Source organism: Pseudophryne corroboree, chromosome 4 (assembly GCF_028390025.1).
Source record: "Pseudophryne corroboree isolate aPseCor3 chromosome 4, aPseCor3.hap2, whole genome shotgun sequence".
Classification (NCBI taxonomy): domain Eukaryota; kingdom Metazoa; phylum Chordata; class Amphibia; order Anura; family Myobatrachidae; genus Pseudophryne; species Pseudophryne corroboree.
The window spans coordinates 2,898,297-2,914,830 of NC_086447.1; positions in this window are offsets into that span (position 1 = coordinate 2,898,297).

Sequence of the window (16,534 nt, forward strand, 5' to 3'; positions counted from 1 at the left end):
GCAGCCAGTCCCATTTTACACATTGCGGCAGCCAGTCCCATTTTACACATTGCGGCAGCCAGTCCCATTTTTTACACATTGCGGCAGCCAGTCCCATTTTACACATTGCGGCAGCCAGTCCCATTTTTTACACATTGCGGCAGCCAGTCCCATTTTTTACACATTGCGGCAGCCATCCCCCTTTTTTACACATTGCGGCAGCCAGTCCATTTTTTACACATTGCGGCAGCCAGTCCCATTTTACACATTGCGGCAGCCAGTCCCATTTTTTACACATTGCGGCAGCCATCCCCCTTTTTTACACATTGCGGCAGCCAGTCCCATTTTACACATTGCGGCAGCCAGTCCCATTTTTTACACATTGCGGCAGCCATCCCCCTTTTTTACACATTGCGGCAGCCAGTCCCATTTTTCACACATTGCGGCAGCCAGTCCCATTTTTTACACATTGCGGCAGCCAGTCCCATTTTTTACACATTGCGGCAGGCGGTGTCCGAGAGAGAGATAGAGAGAGAGAGACAGAGACAGAGAGAGAGAGAGAGAGAGAGAGGGGGGGGGGGAATATACTTACCTTCTCCCCGCTGACAGGCTCCTCGTGCTGCTCCCTCGGTGGCGGCAGTGAGATGAGAAGGAGGAGGAGGAGGAGGAGGGAGGGGGAGAAGGGAGCCGCAGCAGCGCTATGTTATTGGTAGTAAGCGCCGCTGCAGCATCCCCCTCTCCTTCTGTATTGGCTGCCGGGCAGCCAATACGGAAGGAGAGGGGGATGCTGCAGCGGCGCTTACTACCAATAACATAGCGCTGCTGCGGCTCCCTGCTCCCCCTCCCTCCTCCTCCTTGTCCGCTGCCTCCGGCGCTGGTCTCTCTCCTCCAGCGCGGCGCACGGCGCACACAGAGGCGGCATGTAATGAGTCAATTTGACTCATTACATGCCGCTGGCCGTGCGCCCCCTGGGCAACTGCGTTGTGTGCCAAGCCCCCTTGGCACACACGTAGTTACGGCTCTGGGTGAAGAGCTCCTGAAGAAAGAAAACGCAGTGGAAGTCCTGGATGGGCGGCGGCCATGAAAATAGCTTAAAGGCCGCCACGCCCCAGGTGAAGACACCGGAAGCACTGGGAAGGCGGCGGTCATGAAAATAGCTTAAAGGCCGCCGCCCCCCAGATGAAGACCCAGATCAATAAAACTTTTTTTTTTTTATAAACGTGGTGTTTTTATTTTAATATTTTCTTCACAGGAGGACTACAGGTGCCAGCGGGCCCTTTACGTCCGGGCATGCTGGCACTTGTGGTTCTCCAAGTGCCGGCATGCTGGGGCAGGCTTGCTGGGACCTGTAGGCCTCCCTTAAAGAACAATATAACTATCCTTTACAGGTGGACTACAGGTGCCAGCGGGCCCTTAATGTATGTGCATGCTGGCACTTGTGGTTCTCCAAGTGCCGGCATGCTAGGGCAGGCCTGCTGGGACCTGTGGGCTGCCTATAAAGAACAATATAAGCATGCCATGAACCCCGCACCCACCGCCACCAGGGGTGTGGGGCATAACACCGGACTATCAGCCCAGTGCTGGTTGTTGCTCAGGAGGGGGGACCCCATTTTTATTTTTTGGGGTCCCCACTTTCTGAGGAATTCCAGCTCTGGGCTGACTGGCTGTTATGGCAGAGACTGGCTTTGAGGGGTAATTAATGTTATGGCATTATTACCCCCTGGCTGGTTCAGCCTGGTGCTGGTTTTGGTGATGTATGTGGGGGGGACGGGGGAAGGATACACTTTTTTTTTTTTTTGAGGGGGGTGTTTTTGGTTAGCTGCCAGCGCCCCCCCAACCACTGACCTCACCACAGGTCACTGATGAAAGAATACAAAAATCAGTCACTAGAAAAATACAACCCGGCTGATCCTGATACTAGTAATAAGTAGTAGTACAGAAGCACTACTACTCCCAATAAAACTCAGCAGTACGGATGCATCTCATCATATGATAATACTGTATATACTGTAGCTATTTAGCTCTATGGAGCGATTCTCATGACATAGAGTTGTTGCGCACAATGCGCAGCCACCGGCCGGGCTGGCAGACCACGACCACCTATCCACAAGGCTACAGCTCTCTCTTTAGTTTGTTCTTCTTTTGCTTCTGGATTTTAGTTTGAAGCCAAATCAATCACATTCGGAAGAGTTGTCTGTTTATATTTTCCAGCCTGTTTTCTGTACAGTGATAGTCTCCGGAATCTGGAGGATTAAAGAAGTGTTTTATATTATTGGTAAAGCTGAGCCCATAGAATTACTTCATAATCAGTCTATGTGAACTATGGGGGTAATTCCAAGCTGATTGCAGCAGGAATTTTGTTAGCAGTTGGGCAAAACCATGTGCACTGCAGGGGAGGCAGATGTAACATGTGCAGAGAGAGTTAGATTTGGGTGTGGTGTGTTCAATCTGCAATCTAAATTGCAGTGTAAGAATAAAGCAGCTAGTATTTACCCTGCACAGAAACAAAATAACCCACCCAAATCTAACTCTCTCTGCACATGTTACATCTGCCTCCCCTGCAGTGTACATGGGCCCTCATTCCGAGTTGATCGGTCGCAAGGCGAATTTAGCAGAGTTACACACGCTAAGCCGCCGCCTACTGGGAGTGTATCTTAGCATCTTAAAATTGCGACCGATGTATTCGCAATATTGCGAGCACAAACTACTTAGCAGTTTTAGAGTAGCTCCAGACTTACTCTGCCTGTGCGATCAGTTCAGTGCTTGTCGTTCCTGGTTTGACGTCACAAACACACCCAGCGTTCGCCCAACCACTCCCCCGTTTCTCCGGCCACTCCTGCGTTTTTTCCGGAAACGGTAGCGTTTTCAGCCACACGCCCATAAAACGCCGTGTTTCCGCCCAGTAACACCCATTTCCTGTCAATCACATTACGTTCGCCGGAGCGATGAGAAAGCCGTGAGTAAAAATACTTTCTTCATAGCAAAGATACTTGGCGCAGTCGCAGTGCGAATATTGCGCATGCGCACTAAGCGGAATTTCACTGCGATGCGATGAAAAATACCGAGCGAACGACTCGGAATGAGGGCCATGGTTTTGTCCAACTGCTAAAAAATGTCCTGCTGCGATCAGCTTGGAATTACCCCCAATGTTCCTCCCCAGAGTTATTATCACTCTCTGTATTGGTCCACGTCACTGGATGCTGCCCTGAACTGGCCTGTAGTTAACTCTATACAGTAAACCCCACAAGCTCGCCGCCTGGGTGGTGTCATCCTTGACTCTTTGAATTGTCCTTTTGTTTCCCACATTCAGTATGTTTTGACCCAAAATCATGTTACATTCTGTCACAGATTCCATCCAGTCATCCACACACATAAGAAGACTCTCCTACTAGTCTCTCAACTCCAAACCTCCAAGTTTAAGCATTTCCTGACAACTCGCCTCTTCAGGGCAGCTTATCAAATTCCAGAACCACTGACATAGGCTACACAAGCTATCTAATTACATACCCACCCTACACAGTCCTCCCAACTCTACCTCACACATATATTCTCTTCACTTCCACATTCTCCTCCTCCTGACGGGATCAGTACGTAATCCCGCTGGACGGGATCCCGGCGGTCGAAATCCCGACGCCGGAATCCCGACCGCACAATCCCGACAGGGGTGGCGAGCGGAACGCAGCCCCTTGCGGGCTCGGTGCCTCGCCACGCTCGGCACACTATTATATTCTCCCTCTATGGGTGTCGTGGACACCCACGGAGATAGAATATGTTGGGATTGTGGCGGTCGGGATTCCGGCGTCGGTATTTCGACCGCTGGGATCCCGTCCAGCGGGATGTTGACCGCCTTCCCTCCTGACCCCTGTCCAACACTGCTGTCCTGTGCCACTGGAATTGTTCATAGTACATACAGTCAGGCCAAGATATGACAGTACATACAGGGCAGGCCAATATATGACAGTACATACAGGGCAGGCCAATATATGACAGTACATACAGGGCAGGCCAATATATGACAGTACATACAGGGCAGGCCAATATATGACAGTACATACAGGGCAGGCCAATATATGACAGTACATACAGGGCAGGCCAATATATGACAGTACATACAGGGCAGGCCAATATATGACAGTACATACAGGGCAGGCCAATATATGACAGTACATACAGGGCAGGCCAATATATGACAGTACATACAGGGCAGGCCAATATATGACAGTTTTCCTTTAGCAATGTTATGTTATTGAAATGTCAATCAATCAACACATACAAGAAGTCATATTTACCTTAGAAAACACAGAAGGATGGCGTGTCTTCAAGTGTCTCTTTAAATGTGTCGATTTTTTTCCAGCCATCTTAATTCCACACAGCACTCCATCCTCACTGGACATAATACACTATGTCTTTCTTTCAGTTTTACAATAACTGAAGTGTGTCCATGTCACGGCTGAGGTCATTGTGAACCCGGACTAGTACTGGACACTGGGTTGGGTCTTGAGCGCAGTGAGCAGAATCAGGCTGGCTTAGTGAATGATCCGCTCGTCCAGACGTGGCAGTCAGGCAGTGTACTCTATGAGGAAAGGTGACCAGCTATGGGTACTGGAACACTGGTGGTGGAATGCGGTGGTTCTGCACAGTGGATACTGCAAGAACCAGCAAAGTTTCTAAGGCCGCTAGGGATATAGGACTGTCCCTCTGGGTCACTGGAGGACTTCCAGTGAGTCTGGAGATGCCAGGATGTAGTGGCAGCGATGGCCCTTTAAATCATCCAGGGAGTCGGGCAGTGTGGGGGATGGTAACTTGCACTGAGTCTATTACCAGCAGGAGGTTCTGGAGCTCACTCCAGGCTGAGAGACACCAAAGCACTGACATCTTGTTACTGCTGAGACCTGGAATTTGTACCCGGTGCTTGCAGCTGAGTGGATGAGTGGCTCACATGATGCGTAAGTGAATCCGGATTGGACCCTGGAAGGTCAGCTGACCAGGAACTGTCATAGCGATGACCATAGCTGGTTGTGGAGGGAACTCCGGCGTGGTGTGTGCATAGACAGGCAATAATGGCCGCAGGTCCCGGGAGAACAGGAAGATATATCTGGTAACCACTGGACTTGTGGATGCTAGAACGGAAGTATACCTCCCAACATGACCCTCTCCAGGAGGGACACAATGCTCTGCTACTGGACTTTTTTCTTAATTTATGATTGCCTGCACCTGTTTTGGACAGGTAAATGGATAAGAAAGGTGTTACACCACAGGTGATGGCAATCATAAATTGAGAGGGAAGTCCAGGAGCAGAGCATTCTGTCCCTCCTGGAGAGGGTCATGTTGGGAGGTATGCGGAAGTATAGGACAGCATGAGAATCCTCAATCATTGCTATGCAGGCACACCAGTTCTGAATTCACACAGAAGGTTAATCACTACAGATGAACTCGTAAGAAGAGAGTGAGCTCAGCACGCAGAGAACTCATGATGCTGGAGCTGTTTATCCCAGCCAGCAGAACACACGCAGGTTACAGGACAGACGGCAGAGGTAAGTCACCAAATGATAGGATTTTAGTCAGGATTGTGACAGTCCATAAATAATATCTCCATTTCCTTCCCACTGCCAATGCTGCAGTCGCAGGCAAAGTTTCAGAATTTTCAACAACATTCGACATTATTTTAATAAGCTGCCAATTACGGTGACCATGTTGTTCACGTCAGCTAGTCCAAACTTGGCCAACACTCTAAAAAAAAACACCCCATAATAAATATATATATATATATATATATAGCGTATTGTCGGCGGCACTCCGGTGTCATAAACAAGACAAAAGCAGGTTTGCAAGAACTAACAACGTTTCGAAGTTTATTTACTCCGTCTTCAGGTTATATATACATACAACAACACATACCTTTTATCCCCTCCCAGTGTGCAAAGAGACCCGGCGTGGACCTGGCGTTTCTGACGCCCACTAGTGACGTCATCCCGCCATCCTACCTGCCCGGGGCATAATTAAAAAAACAGGTGTGACAGTGCTGCCAAACAAAAAAACAAAACACATGTAAAACATACACAGAAATTTTAAAAACAGAATGCAATGCACAAATACAACATAGACACAGATAAGGTAAGCATGTAACATATATTGGCAACATGCTAACACATGTTGTCACTGGTTACTGTAATCTTACACTAATACTTTATCAACTTAAAGTACCACCGATTTGTTCATAAAAAACAGTGTAATCCTAGGTTCTCATTCAACCCCTTAGGTGCCAAAGTTTGGAGCTCATATATCCACTTGGATTCACGTTGCAATAACTGTAATGATCTATTTCCACCTCGAATGTTTGATGGTATATGGTCAATGATGATATATTTTAAACAGGCTACACTGTGCCGTGCCACAGCAAAGTGCCGTGCCACTGGTTGGTCACTAGTACCATTCAGTATAGCCTTTCTGATTGCCATTTTGTGATTGGCCATCCTTTCCCTTAATGTGCAGTCAGTTTTGCCGACATAATGGAGTCCGCAGGGGCAACTAATCAGGTAAATAATATATTTTGTCGTGCACGTCACTCTGAAATTGATTGTATATTTCTTGCCACTAAAGGGGTGATTAAATGTACTCCCCGTCAATAGTGATCTACATGTGGTGCAATTTAGACACCTGAAACACCCCTTGCGTAAAGCTAGGAACATATTCTGTTCACTTTGTGTAGAGGATAACCCCGTGATGTCAGTTTTCACCAACCAATCACGCAGGTTTTTGCCTCTTGTGTATGTCGGCATGATAGATGTCTCCGACAAATTCAAATCTTGATCAGATTGAATCATGGGCCATAGTGATTTGGCAGTTTTAGAAATTATACCACTTTTGCTGTTAAAATGATTCACCCAAGGCAATCGAGAACTACCACTTTTCTTTTGTTTCTGGGACAACAGTACTGGTCTATCCATCTCGAGTGCTTTCTGTTTGGCCAATAATAGTTTCTCAAGAGGGTAGCCCCTTTGTCTGAATTTAGTGATCATGTCATCAATCTGAACAGTGGCATCATTTTTATCACTACAGATTCTCACAGCTCGTAAGAACTGGGAGTACGGTAATCCATATTTTGATGGAAGGGGGTGGAAGCTGGAAAAATGAAGTAGTGTATTGCGATCAGTATTTTTATAGTACAGATCTGTCGAAATGATGCCGTTATTACATTTTACCAATACATCAAGAAACTTGACATTTTCCCTGCTCATCTCACACGTGAATTTAATGGGATGTTCAGATCGATTGTGTGCATTGATAACATCACTTAATTGATCCTCAGATCCCGTCCAGATGACAAAGACGTCATCGATGTAACGTAAATATAAGATGATGTGCTCAGACACATTAACCCTGTCAAAAAAAATTTCCTGCTCAACCATGAACATGTAAGAATTTGCATATGACGGGGCCACCGGGGACCCCATCGCACACCCAGATGTTTGCAGATAAAATCTGCCATCGAATAGAAAATAATTGTGTGTGAGAGTCATGGCTAATAGATCTATAACAAAGTCCACATCGGGTCCATCATATAGAGGATTACCCAAAATTAATTTACGTACAGCTTGTAATCCAGCCTCATTAGGGATCACTGTATATAGACTGGCAATATCAATGCTGCACAACATGCTTTCACATGGAATCTCACCAAGATTTTTTAAATGCCTAATAAACGAAGTAGTGTCTAGTAAATATCTCTCCCTATCTACTATGCACGGTTGCAGCAAAGAATCAAGATAAGTGGCAACATTCTGAAACAGCCCGTTGCGGGCAGAAATGATTGGGCGACCCGGCGGTTTATCCAATCGCTTGTGTATCTTGGGTAATGAATATAACAAGGGGACCTTAGGATATTCAACAATTAAAGCTCGCATCAATGACTTTGCAATAATACCAAGATCTACAGCACTTTGTAATTTGTCATGCAAACTTTGAGCAAAAATGTGTGTGGGATCCCCCTTCAACACCCTGCATACAGATGCATCACTCAATTGACGACATAATTCATTTTTATATACATCCAAATCCTGTATCACAATACCCCCACCTTTGTCGGCGGGGCGTATTATGATATCAGAATAGGATGATAAATCTCTAAGAGCTTCAAATTCAACCTTACTTAAGTTGTTGTAACACCTCAAATCAAAATTAGAATTAATTACACCAGCCACATCATTATTCAATAGCCGACTGTAAGTCTTAATGGTGGCATTGTTAGAAATGGGATCAAACTTACTGCGTTTTTGTAATTTGGCTAATTTAGGAGGTAATGAGTCCACCTCAACTGAGGTTGAAGTCTGTTTAGTACCATGGAAATGTTCATGCAATTTCAACTGCCGATTGAGCTTGTATTTCTCAATTTCCCACTTAAACGGATCAAACTTCACTGTAGGTACAAACGAAAGTCCCTTTCTAAGTACCTGTAGTTCCGTGGGAGTGAAGTTATGTGTCGACAGATTAAATACTATTTCTTGCGGTACAGTGGAGGACGACCCACTCTGCCACGGCCTCGCCCTTTTCCACTGACCACCTCTGCGCGTCCACCGCCTTTGTCGGCACCTGTGGTACGACTTCGTACTCCTAAAGGGGACCGTGAAGATGATGTGGTGGCGTCCGAAGTAATGTCAGAGTCACTATTAGTGTTTTTATCCGCTGATGAATCCGACTGCCACAGCTGTTTGTAATTCCGTGGTCGGAAATACCGTGGTCTGTCATTACGTGTGCCACAGGCCCAGAGGTATACCCGATTTTGCTCGTAATCGGCATTAACCTTGGCAAGTTTGTTTCGTTTAAACTGAATAAGGTCTTTTCTGTAGGCTGTAATTTGGTTTTCTAATTTCTCCAACCAATTACAGCGTGTATCGCTGGTAATAGTATTCTTATGTTTCTGTTCAAACGCAGAAATCTTATCTCTGGCAACTGTTAGCTCACGGGTAGATTCCTCAATCACGAGAAGCAGAAGATCAAAACTGCATTTATTGAGGATTGCTATCCAACGTTTACAGAATGCAGTATTATATCGCCCAATCGTGGGGGCATTCCGTATTCTGAAACCACGTGGTATGCGTTTTTCCTTGTAGTAATCACTCAACGTTATACCGTGATATAAGTAGTCAACTTCTTTTTGCTTTAATTTAAGCCATTCACGGTACAGCATATCTGCAGATTGTACATCAGTGTCATCTTTCAGCCCACGGTCGCGCAGAATAACTTCAGCTTCTGCCTCAGAGAAGGTGAGGGTGGTTCCTTGTGTAAGGAGTGATAAGTTCACATGCTCCACTAGATCTGTGCCTACCGACACACTTGGTTCAGCCATTCTCAGCTGACCACTGAATCAAACACACTGAAGGAGGAGATGAATATACAGCAGCGTGGGTGCTTAAGCTCTGGACATGCAGCTACCTGCCAGCACGCTTGTCCATGTATACAAATGAATGCAGCAGCACTCCCAACCAAACGATACTCACTGGCCGGTGCCCTCCTAAACCCGTATGGCAGCGGGTCATCAATAGCGTATTGTCGGCGGCACTCCGGTGTCATAAACAAGACAAAAGCAGGTTTGCAAGAACTAACAACGTTTCGAAGTTTATTTACTCCGTCTTCAGGTTATATATACATACAACAACACATACCTTTTATCCCCTCCCAGTGTGCAAAGAGACCCGGCGTGGACCTGGCGTTTCTGACGCCCACTAGTGACGTCATCCCGCCATCCTACCTGCCCGGGGCATAATTAAAAAAACAGGTGTGACAGTGCTGCCAAACAAAAAAACAAAACACATGTAAAACATACACAGAAATTTTAAAAACAGAATGCAATGCACAAATACAACATAGACACAGATAAGGTAAGCATGTAACATATATTGGCAACATGCTAACACATGTTGTCACTGGTTACTGTAATCTTACACTAATACTTTATCAACTTAAAGAACCACCGATTTGTTCATAAAAAACAGTGTAATCCTAGGTTCTCATTCAACCCCTTAGGTGCCAAAGTTTGGAGCTCATATATCCACTTGGATTCACGTTGCAATAACTGTAATGATCTATTTCCACCTCGAATGTTTGACCTGCGTGATTGGTTGGTGAAAACTGACATCACGGGGTTATCCTCTACACAAAGTGAACAGAATATGTTCCTAGCTTTACGCAAGGGGTGTTTCAGGTGTCTAAATTGCACCACATGTAGATCACCATTGACGGGGAGTACATTTAATCACCCCTTTAGTGGCAAGAAATATACAATCAATTTCAGAGTGACGTGCACGACAAAATATATTATTTACCTGATTAGTTGCCCCTGCGGACTCCATTATGTCGGCAAAACTGACTGCACATTAAGGGAAAGGATGGCCAATCACAAAATGGCAATCAGAAAGGCTATACTGAATGGTACTAGTGACCAACCAGTGGCACGGCACTTTGCTGTGGCACGGCACAGTGTAGCCTGTTTAAAATATATCATCATTGACCATATACCATCAAACATTCGAGGTGGAAATAGATCATTACAGTTATTGCAACGTGAATCCAAGTGGATATATGAGCTCCAAACTTTGGCACCTAAGGGGTTGAATGAGAACCTAGGATTACACTGTTTTTTATGAACAAATTGGTGGTTCTTTAAGTTGATAAAGTATTAGTGTAAGATTACAGTAACCAGTGACAACATGTGTTAGCATGTTGCCAATATATGTTACATGCTTACCTTATCTGTGTCTATGTTGTATTTGTGCATTGCATTCTGTTTTTAAAATTTCTGTGTATGTTTTACATGTGTTTTGTTTTTTTGTTTGGCAGCACTGTCACACCTGTTTTTTTAATTATGCCCCGGGCAGGTAGGATGGCGGGATGACGTCACTAGTGGGCGTCAGAAACGCCAGGTCCACGCCGGGTCTCTTTGCACACTGGGAGGGGATAAAAGGTATGTGTTGTTGTATGTATATATAACCTGAAGACGGAGTAAATAAACTTCGAAACGTTGTTAGTTCTTGCAAACCTGCTTTTGTCTTGTTTATGACACCGGAGTGCCGCCGACAATACGCTATTGATGACCCGCTGCCATACGGGTTTAGGAGGGCACCGGCCAGTGAGTATCGTTTGGTTGGGAGTGCTGCTGCATTCATTTGTATATATATATATATATATATATATATATATATATATATATATATGTCACAGTCACAGCGCCTGTGCATTGCATGCCCCCACATTATATGCCACATTGTCTGTTCATGCCCTCACGTTATATGCCACACATTGTAGGTGCATGCTGTCCTGCCCCAGTTCACTGGGAATTTTATCTCCCTCTCTTGTGTCCAGGATCTGGGTCTAAAGCTGAAGTCTATCAAAGGACCAATTATGCTAACTGCTATCAATGGTACCCAAATCTCCAATGGCCTTATTTCCAGTCGCACAGAGCCGACCAAGCAGCAGGTCGGAGCTCAACATCTAGAATATCTAGAGTTCCTAGTAATTCCGGAGATGCCTCATGATCTTGTCCTCAGTTTACCCTGGCTTAAGACCCATAACCCCCACATTGACTGGAAGTCCTCGCAAGTCCTGTCCTGGAGCTCCTATTGTCAGTCTAGTTGCCTCACACCCGTTTACTAGCTCTGTGCGTCTTCCAAGTCAGACGAGGAGCTTATTCCAGAAGCCTATCAGGAGTTTTCAGACGTGTTTTCCGAGCGAGCAGCTGATCAGTTACTGCCCCATAGACCCTGGGACTGCCCCATTGATCTAATCCCTGGAAAGATGCCGCCATGAGGTTGCACGTATCCCCTGTCATTACCAGAGACCCAAGCTATGACAGATTATATTAAATCAAATCTTCAAAACAGGGTTCATTCGTCCTTCTACCTCCTCGGCTGGAACTGGTTTATTTTTTGTGAAGAAAAAAGGACGGGGGGCTAAGACCATGTATCGATTATTGTGGGTTGAACGATATCACTATCAAGAATAGATACCCCTTACCGCTGATCACGGAGCTATTTGATAAGGTTCGAGGAGCCCATGTTTTCACAAAGCTTGACTTGAGGGGAGCCTATAATCTTATATGCATCCGACAGGGGGATGAGTGGAAGACTGCTTTTAATACCAGGGACGGGCATTACGAGTATCTGGTAATGCCGTTTGGTCTCAGCAATGCTCCTGTCATCTTTAAGGGATTCGTGAATGAGATCTTTCGAGACATGCTATACCAGAGCGTAGTGGTTTATTTGGATGACATTTTGATCTTTTCTGGAACTTTGCAGAGCATAGGATGCAGGTCAAGGAGGTACTTCACCGACTGCGTAGGAACCATCTATATGGCAACATTTCCAAGTGTACCTTTGGAGTGCCATCAATTCCTTTCCTCAGATATGTCATCTCGGGCACAGAGCTTCACATGGATCCAGAAAATCTTACAGCCATCCCGGGCCTGTACTCAACCCCTCTCCTTGAAAGTGGTGCAAAGATTCCTGGGCTTTGCAAATTATTACAGGAAGTTTATTAAAGGGGTTTCCACCATTGTAGCACTAAGCACCCATTACTGCTCTGACCAAGAAAAGTTCCAATCCGAATTTGTGGTCTCCCGAAGCCATGGAAGTGTTTGCCCATTTAAAATCATCCTTTATATCTGCGTCGGTACTCCAGCAGCCAAATTTCAAGAAACCGTTTTTCTTGGAAGTCGATGCCTCCTCAGTCGGTGTCGGAGCCGTCCTTTCACAGTACTCTTCTGATGGGAAATTGCATCCATGTGGTTTCCACTCTCGAAAGTTTTCACCTGCTGAACGGAATTACACTATATGAGATCAGGAACTTCTGGCAATAAAATCTGCCTTGATGGAATGGAGATATTTATTGGAAGGTGCTGAACATCTAATTACCATCTACACCGACCACAAGAGCTTGCTATACATCAAGACCGCCCAATGGTTGAATCTCCGTCAAGCTACAGTAGATGGGCACTCTTTTTCACTTGGTTCTCATTTGTTATTAAGTACCGGGCTGGGACTCTCAATGCTAAAGCTGATGCTCTATCCCGCTCCCTAACTGCCTCTGATGAAGAGAATTCCATTGAGAAGAGTTTCATTCTCAGTCCTGTCTCCATCTCTGCAGCTCCCACTTCTCTAGGCCTTCGTCCTGGGAGGATGTCCGTTCCAGCTGAATTCCGACCAAAATTACTGCAGGGGGCCCATATCTCCAAGTCCTCTGGTCACCCTGGAGTCCAAAAAATGTTTGAATTCTTACGAAGATCTTATTGGTGGTCCACCATGAGGAGAGATATACAGTATTACGTTAACTCCTGTCCCCGATATACCCAGCACAAAATTCCTTGTCTGCCTCCTGCCGGATTGCTTCGTCCTTTGTCCATTCTGAGGAGGCCCTGGGCCCATATTTCTATGGACTTCATCACTGAGTTACCCCTTTCCAAGGGTTGCAACGCCATTGGGTGATCGTTGATCGCTTCTTGAAAATGGCACATTTTGTCCTGTTGACAGGTCTACCAACAGCTCCCAAATTGGCACAACCATTTATCCGAGAACAATTTTGGTTACACGGATTACCTCAGGAGTCTCAGATTGAGGGGTACAGTTCACTGCAAGATTTTGGAAAGCTCTCTGTTCTGCTCTACAAATAAAACTCAAGTTCTCTTCTGCTTACCACCCACAAACCAACGGACAAACCGAAAGAGTCAACCAGGATTTAGAGACTTTCCTCTGCGTTTATCTCTCTCCTTCACAGGACGACTGGGTGGAACTGTTACCATGGGCAGAATTTGCCCATAATCATCAGTACCATTCTTCCACTGGTGAGACCCATTTTTCATCAACTATGGATTTCATCCACATGTTCCAGAATTACCACTCTTCCCTTCAGAGGATGTTCCTGCTGTAACCTCCACTCTACAGCACTTCAGTCACATCTGGAGTAAAGTTCATGCTAATCTCAAGAGAATCTCCATCAGATATAAACTCTACGTGGACAAAAAACGTCGGCCAGCTCCTCAAGACAAGGTGGGCGACAGGGTATTGTCACAACTGAGGGCCTGAGCTGACGGGAGGCAGCCTCAGTTGTAGGGGCTGAGGTGTAATGGAACCTGGCAGGTTGTATCAGACCCCTAGACATATAGAAGAATTGCCCGAAGGCGTGACCACGACAACCAGGAATAAAAGTCAATGATGTTTATTTATGACAAACTCCATGCATCACAGTAGCAGTAAAGGAACATAAAAATCAGCAGAGAAATAATAATTCAGTTCCTGGGTACTACAGGGTGGCAGGGGCCACAGAGCTCTGGTGGTATGAGACAGTTCTTATTATCTGCAAGTTGGAAAGTCCTTACCAGGCTCAACTGTAGCAATGCAGAAAGCCCAGGGTCGTACCAGCTGGTGTTCCAGGGAAAGCTGGACTGCTGAAGATAAAATGCTGCTGTGGGTACTGGTTAGAACCAGACAGGTGTTGGCACGGAGTGGATACTGGCTGGAACCAGTTAAATAATAAATAAGGCTTGAGAGCGATGCAATATGGATGAAATGTAGAATTTGAGAACGGAGAAATAATAATACCGGTGGAGAGAGGTAAACTGCAGAAAGGACACCAGCCCTTTAAGAGAAGCTGTACACTGCTGGAAGCTGGGCTGGAAGCAGGTGATTGTTGTAGCTGGAAACAGGTGAGTCCAGAATGGATCGGAGAGTCAGGCTACACCGCAGATGGAATGCTGGTACACCGGCCCTTTAAGAGAAGCTGTACACTGCTGGAAGCTGAGCTGGAAGCAGGTGATGTTGTAGCTGGAAACAGGTGAGTCCAGAATGGATCGGAGAGTCAGGCTACACCGCAGATGGAATGCTGGTGCGGGTCTCTATAGCAGAAGTCTGGAGACAGGAGCTGGAACCTGGAAGACATTCACAGAAGAGAGACAAACTGGAACTAGGTTTGACAACCAAAGCACTGACGCCTTCCTTGCTCAGGCACAACCTATTTATACCTGCAGCAAGGAAGGCATTGGCTAGGCAATTATGCAAATTAATAATACAGACAGCAGATTGGTGAATATGATCAGATGACAGAATCCAAGATGGCTGCGCCCATGCAGACACTTGGAGGGAAGTTTGGTTTGTAATCCATGTGGTCTGGAAAACAGTAATGGCGGCACCGGCCACCGGAGACAGGAGACGTCAGGCTGACAGGTGCACATCCAACCACGCGGACACAGCGGAGGCCGCGGCTGACGTAATCGCCACTCTGAATGCAGAAGCTCAGGAACGGCGGCGGAGGCCGCGGGAGACGCCATGCCAGATGTATAAGGCGTTACTGTGACAGCGTCCAGAGAGACAGGAGAGGATGCGGGAATATGCACATCAGGATAACAGATGGGATCCGGTCCTGGAGCGCTGAGCCAGCCTTAGGAGGCATCTGATGGGTAAGAAATGGCGTCCAGATACCCGGATCGTGACAGCACCCCCCCCTTTAGGAGTGGCCCCAGGACACTTCTTTGGCTTTTGAGGAAACTTGGAATGGAATCTCCGGACCAAGGCAGGAGCATGGGCATCAGAAGCATTGGTCCATGAACGTTCCTCAGGGCCATAACCCTTCCAGTCAATAAGATACTGAAGTTGACCGTAACGGTGACGTGAGTCCAGGATCTTGGCCACTTCATACTCAACGCCTCGTTGAGTTTGGACTTTCGGAGTTGGAGGAAGTGAGGAATGAAACCGATTCAAGATTAGCGGTTTCAACAGGGAAACATGGAATGTCCTGGGTATTTTTAAGAAAGGAGGTAACTGGAGTCTGTAAGCAACAGGATTGATGACTTGATCAATTTTAAAAGGACCGATGAAGCGAGGTGCAAACTTCATACTGGGAACTCTCAACCTCAAATTCTTCGTGGATAACCATACCCGATCACCCACCTTGAGAGCAGGAACTGCTCGACGCTTCTTATCCGCAAACTTCTTGTACCTGAACGATGCCTTGAGCAGAGCTGATCGTACGCTCTTCCAGATATTGGCAAACTGATGCAAGGTGATATCCACTGCGGGAACAGAAGTTGCTGGAAGCGGTTGGAACTCAGGGACTTTAGGGTGAAATCCAAAGTTGGTGAAGAATGGTGTTGAAGAAGATGAAGAATGATACTGGTTGTTATGACAAAACTCGGCCCAGGGAAGTAATTGAACCCAGTCATCTTGAGAGGAGGACACATAGATGCGGAGGAAGGACTCCAAGTCCTGATTCACCCTCTCAGTTTGACCATTGGTCTGAGGATGGTAAGCCGTGGAAAACTTTAGCTTGACTTGGAGGACTTGACATAAACTTCGCCAGAATTTGGCTGTGAATTGAACTCCTCGATCTGAGATAATTTCTTCTGGAAGACCGTGGAGTCGGAAGATCTCTTGTATGAATACTTGAGCCAACTTGGAAGCTGACGGAAGACCGGTGAGAGGAATGAAGTGTGCCATCTTGGTGAACCGGTCAACTACCACCCAGATGGTATTGAACTTGTTGCACATGGGCAAATCTGTAATAAAATCCATCG